At 44.8% G+C, this 6,000-nt stretch overlaps 1 long non-coding RNA gene across 1 annotated transcript in view; it reads left to right on the plus strand.

Moving 5' to 3' along the window:
- The window catches only part of LOC142604189 (uncharacterized), a 68,479-nt gene extending 62,792 nt beyond the window's left edge, over positions 1–5,687 (plus strand). The window contains exon 5 of the long non-coding RNA XR_012838068.1: positions 5,600–5,687. This is a non-coding gene — a long non-coding RNA (uncharacterized LOC142604189). The remainder of the gene's footprint in view (positions 1–5,599) is intronic.
- Positions 5,688–6,000: the final 313 nt, after the last annotated feature.

Below are 6,000 nucleotides of genomic sequence, written 5' to 3' on the forward strand. Positions count from 1 at the left end.
GTATAATTTCAAAGCTATTTTTTACTAAACAGTCAAACATGTGTGATTTGATTGCCTCTCTTTTATCGGTACACGTAATAGTCACCAATGTTCCACTATAACAAAGTGTCCAAAAATAAAGCAGCTTGGTCTTACTGAAGATGCTGGTGCAAGTACCACTTTTTAGCCCTGTCTCCTAGGAAGCATGATAAAGCATCAGATCCTGCAGTGATTTTTCCAGATCAAACTTCCATTGATTCTAGCCTGTGCCTGATCTCTCATTTTTTCAGACACAATCATATTTTCCTGTTTGAGTTGGATATTTTAAATCCCCGAAATGCCAGGGTCTGATTCTGACCTCACATCCTGAAACGAGTGGAGTGACTTTAAGACTTACTCCTTCTTCCATTAATAGCAACGTAACTGCTGTATAATTTTGTCTTCCATCAGGGAAATATTGCCTTGCTGTTTTTTTCAAGCCCGAGTCCTTTGTCTGAAATGTAATCATCAGCAATTACCCATGTGCAGAGCGTTTTGTCACACTTACTTACCGCTCACAAGCCAGCCATACATAGTAAACAGCAGAATGTGGGGCCAGCCTCTTGCTGGTGTAAGCAGCTGTGAGACGTGTGACAATAAAGTGATGCAAATCCACAACAGCTGGATTCTTGGCTCCTCACTTGGCTTCAGATTATTTAAAAATGTTCTTTCCTTCTGTAATTCTATTTGCATAAAAACACAACACAATAATTTGACGACTACTCACCCTCACGCTGCGCATAGAAGCGAAACAGCTTAATACTGAACTGAGCAATCAATTATTATTTTTTTCCCTGAAATCACACATCTTTCACTTTCTTCCCTGTGCTGTGACTTACAAAAGTGACTTACAGTGCGGCCGGGTTGTGCGGTAAAATGAGTAATTCGTACTTGTTAAAAGAAAAGGGTTATTCTTTTGTTAAATCGTGGAACAAAGCTTCCCAATAAATGTCGTAGTCTGCTATGCGCCGAGTGCTTTTGTCCAGTTCATAGCACAAATCATACTGTTCCCGAGTGCTCATCCACAGCAGTATTCTTTAATGCTTAACTCAGTGACCTCACAAAAATAATTGGTGTGAAGCAAATTTACTTAGCCCTCCGCCTTTATTTGCAGACTGAATAGCTCAGAGAATTGTGCATATTGTTTATGGAAATGAAGAGGGAGAAAAGAAAACAGAACGTTACTCTCCGGATAAAGACGGGCCCATGCACAGAAGAAACCCAGGGGCTTAGCGTGATGTCCCTGCCTGCATTATAGACACCTAATGAGAGATGCTGATCGACTAATACAACTGCAAATCACCTCAGTGACTCTGAAAATCCATTCCAGCTGCTGCGATTTAAAACAGTCAACATTTTTGACGTTATTCTTAAGTTAAAATTTCAGGTTTAACTGTGAGCTTTGACTAATAATTATCCCCCGGATGCAAATAGTAATGATTTACGAGCAGACTTCTGTTGATTTACAAGTGGAAGAATCAGCCCGATTCTCCTTTCCCGGTATAAATCTGTGCACCAAAGCCCCGCTTGGAACTTTGGGGATGTTCAGCATCAACCGGGTTCCAAACCCAGGCCGGGTCTCCGTTCCGTGTGTCCACCCGCAGAGCCTGTCCGGGAAGGCTCTGCTCAGGGTGCGCAGGAGCAGAGCAAAACACCCCCCATTCGGCTGCCTCTATATTTGTATGTATATATATGTAAAGCTTCCCCAGGGAAAGAAACCCACAACAATCCCGTAGTTTAAAACCGGGTGATAGACAGAACAGAATAGTTTTGCTTGATGTGCATGTGATATAACCATACCACAAAAGCAGCTTACCAAACAGCTTGCAGAGATTAGCTAACAAGAACTAAGCTATTCTTTTCAGAAGGTGTTATTAGCATATTTTTCATCAATACTATACTTAACAGCTACTACATAGCAGGAAGTGGTATTTAACCTCTTGTTACAATGTAACGAGATTACTTTGTATGGTTACGTTACATTCCATTCATAAAGGCCCTCCTGTGTCCAGTTAATTAGATTCACTGTTTGGCAGCATTAACTGGCAGAAAATGCAAAGAAATGTATTTGCAATATTGAAATTTTAAGCTTGGTTTGGTTTGCCTTGCTTTAAGGCTGCGTTGAGAGCTGTGTAAATCTTGATGTTGAGAGATAAATGGCAGTTATTAGGATATTCTGCCAGGTCCTGATGAATATCCACTGAAATTCCCAAAGTTTAAAGGAAAGCTAACTCTCGAACTTATAGTTATCTGAAATAGATGAACATCACCTGATTTTTTGAGTCAAAACCAGGTGAAACTATTTTTCCTTGATTTGGCTATAAATCTGAGCTAGATGGGACTCTCTTACCATAAGGCTTTTGCTGTTTGGTGAGTGCAGGCTTTGCTTGGAAAGGGAGCATGCTGAAGGAATTGATCTGAATACAGAGCTTGGAGCAAAGCAAGTGAGTTATGTGGGATGTTCTACTTCTGTTTTTAACAATTTCCATGGTTCTAATAATTAGTGTCTCCCCACCCCCCCCACCCCCCCCAAGATTTTCTGTGCTGCAAGACGGGTGCCAGGAGTGCTATTTGTTATTTGAAAGATCCAATGTTAATTAACAAAAAATAATATGAAAGAAAAAATAAACTTGTAACAGCTGCATCTAGTTTGGCAGAGTTGCAGCAGCAGCATCTCCCTTTTGTAGAAGCTGTTCTGTGCTTCTACAGAAAATCTTGACAAATAGTTAAAAAACCTTCTTTTCTGCCTTCTGTAAAAATATGGCTTTACCCCTGTGTAAAAGAAAAGGGGAAAAAAAAAAAAAGAAACAAATTAAATCCAGCAATCCAGCTTAACAGTGCTACTGTTCCGCTGCTTGGCTGTACAATGAGCGTGCCTGGCTGTAGTGTTACAGGCAGCAGGTTTTGTGCAGCAGCACAAAAGACACATCAGATTTTTTTTTTTTTTTCTTCTGCTTTCCACCCACCTTCCTAAGACTCATCAGCACAGCCCTTACCCTCTGTTTGTTGGGGGGGTTTTAAGCCAAAGAAAAATTTACAAGTGAACAGGGAAAATGTGTTTGCATGCCCAAGATTAAAAGTAAAAAAAAAAAAAAACAAACCAACTCTCTAGGAAAAAATTGTGCTAGGAATATTTTTTCTGCATGAAAACCTGAAAAATAGATTTAAGTTGTATTGAACTGGCGTTTAAAAATATTCTGGAAGCGCTAAACACCATCATGGATGGCAGAGGGTGCCTAGTTGGGTGGGGGAGCCAGAGGGGCTGCAGCCCCAGGACGGACTCTGCGGTCCGGCCCTGCCCTCAGGCCGCAGCGGTCCGGCCGCACCTCCGAGTCCTTCCTCGCCCCGGGGGGGGGGGGGGTACCCCGGGGGTACCCAGCCCAGGGCGCAGGGCCCTCCTCGGAGCGCTCCTCATCCCTCCCAGCCCGAAGGCAGCTTGCCCCGGCCCCCGCGGCGGGGGGGGGGCGATGCCCTGGAGCCGTGAGGGGACCCGGTGCCCGGGGGAGCCGCAGCACCGCAGCGGGGGGGCACCCGCGCTGAGCCGGGCCTGGCGAAGGGCCCCGAGCAAAAGCGCTTCCCCCCCCCAGCCGGGGCTGTGCTGCCCTCCCTGCCCGGGGGGATGGGGGGCTGCCCGGAGGGGGTGGGGGGCTGCCCGGGGGGGGCTGCCGGGGGCACCCGGGAATGTCGCGGGGGCCGCTGAGCCCTCCCGGGTTTCGCTCTCCAGCCGGGCAGCGGTGCGGCAGCCTCAGCTTTGCCACTGCTGCTCGTTCAGATAAAGTCTGTAAAACGTTTTGTTTGTGTGTTTCCAGGCTGCAAAGTTAATTTAAAGGGACACTGTCAAGGTTAGCAAGCTCAGAATTTGATTTGACTGCATGTGCGTGTTTCCTAATAACTGTTTGAAAAGTCTGCATAGTTCTACCTTTTTTCTCTCTTTTTTTTTTTTTTTCTTCCTCAAGACAAAGATATTTCTCCAGGGAAAATATATCAAAGCTGCAGGTCTGACTTCATGGTCAATCCTGCTCAATCTGCCTAGTGGTCATTCATATTAGAGGAAAAGCAAATTAGAATGAAAGCAAGCTTTCCTTGCAAGCTTTCCAAAGGAATGAGATTGGGTAAAAAAAAAAAAAAAAAAAAAAAAAAAAACCACAACTGAAGCAAGAGAAGGATTTTATAAATGGTGTACAACTCTTTAAGCAAAACTCCTTGAAATTTAAAAACCAAACATAGCGAGTATTTATCAGTGGATTATGGGGCACTGATTGACTCCTGCAGTGGTTCCCACACTTCCCAGGGTCACATTTAAACAGACTCCCCTCACATCTGCTCCAGCCCCTCCAGATATTACTGACAAATCCTGACATCCAGACTTCTCCACTGTAATTACCGTGTGCTGGACTTATCAATTATTCGATCAATAACCTGTAAGATGCGTATCCTCCTATATCTGTTTGCAGAATCTTCCTTTTCCCCCTGTTACTGTGCCAGTGCTCAATGAAATGGACCATGGCGAAGCTTTGGGGTTCTTTGCTTCTAGGTTTCGGGAATGAACTGAGGCCATTTGCCCATGTTTCAAGGGCAGTTAAGCCTCTTACTCGTCTATGTTCTTAAGTTGTAGAGACAAATGATGTAAATGTGAACCCCGAAACTTGCTCCTAGTTTCAACAGGACTGTGCTTATTTGTTGCAAATATTCCCAGGAAAGCAAAGGAAGCTGCAAGACAGACACCAAAGAAATCTTTGCGATGCTAGGGTCACCATCAACAGATGGATGAATAACCGAGGCATACGGACCCCCTCGCCTCTGAACACCAGCCTTGTACGCTCCCTCTGCAAGTGCGCTGGAACCAGTCACCTTATCACCACTGGCCGAGAGATCAGTGATTTATTATAAGATGCTGTGGAGTGTGGCTATCACTAACAAATTACATGCCTTCCAGTACTTCATATAAACCATGTAGTGCTCAAAAAATAACTTCCCAAGTTTCAGTGTATTTTTCATGTCTTTGTTTGCAACCTGTGACTTAAAAATACCACTTGCATTGCTGCTGCTGGCCAGAGTGGCAAGTGTGTTTTGTACAGTGTTTGTCAGGACTAGACCCATAGTGTTTTCTCTTACACTGAGATAAAATATTTTACCTCCACACATTCTAATAGTTCTGGAGTACTGTTTTGTTGCACTATGAATGAAAGCTACACTGAAAAGTTCCATTTCAACTAATTTCTTATTTTCCATTTTTGAGGATAATCAAATCAAATTTGATTGTAGTTTTCCTCTCTTCTGTACATTTTTTGGTGGGGTTTTGTTTTGTTTTTCTCATTCCCCTTTCCATTTCCTCAATAGAGAATGAGAGAAAACACTGGGGGGCAGGGGAACCTACTTTTTCTTTTTTTCTTCTTTTTTTTTTTTTTTTCAGAAGGGTTATTATTCAAATAACTTCTGAAAAGCAGCTTCAACTTGAATTTTTTCATTTTGCCTTTGAGATCTCACATATTTAGTCAAAATAGCCAAATCCTATGGAATTATTTCTGCAAGCTAAAGCAAGCAGAGTGCCCTAGCTTAGTTTCCTATGTGTTTCTTCCAGCTGCCGTTGGATGTTTATCTGGATCTCCACTGCATGAAGACTTGAGCTCACTCCACACTGTTTCTCCTTGTGTACCTGTGCAGGTGAGCAGTGTTGCCCAGTTGCAGCTTGGCCCCATTCGGCAGCCTCACAGCCTGGTCCCATCCCGCAGCCCAGTCCCATCCCATCTCATCCCGAGGTCCTGTTCCGCAGCCCCATCCCGCGGTCCCATCCCGCAGCCCGGTCCCATCCCATCTATCTCGCAGCTCGGTCCCGTCCCATCTCGTCCCGCAGCCTGTCCCGTCCCATCTCGTCCTGCAGCCCGGTCCCGTCCCATCTCATCCCGCAGCCCATCCCGTCCTGCAGCCCGGTCCCATCCCATCTATTCCGCAGCCCGGCCCCGTCCCGTCCCGTCTCATCCC

This window comes from Balearica regulorum, chromosome 16 (genome assembly GCF_011004875.1).
Source record: "Balearica regulorum gibbericeps isolate bBalReg1 chromosome 16, bBalReg1.pri, whole genome shotgun sequence".
Classification (NCBI taxonomy): Eukaryota; Metazoa; Chordata; class Aves; order Gruiformes; family Gruidae; genus Balearica; species Balearica regulorum.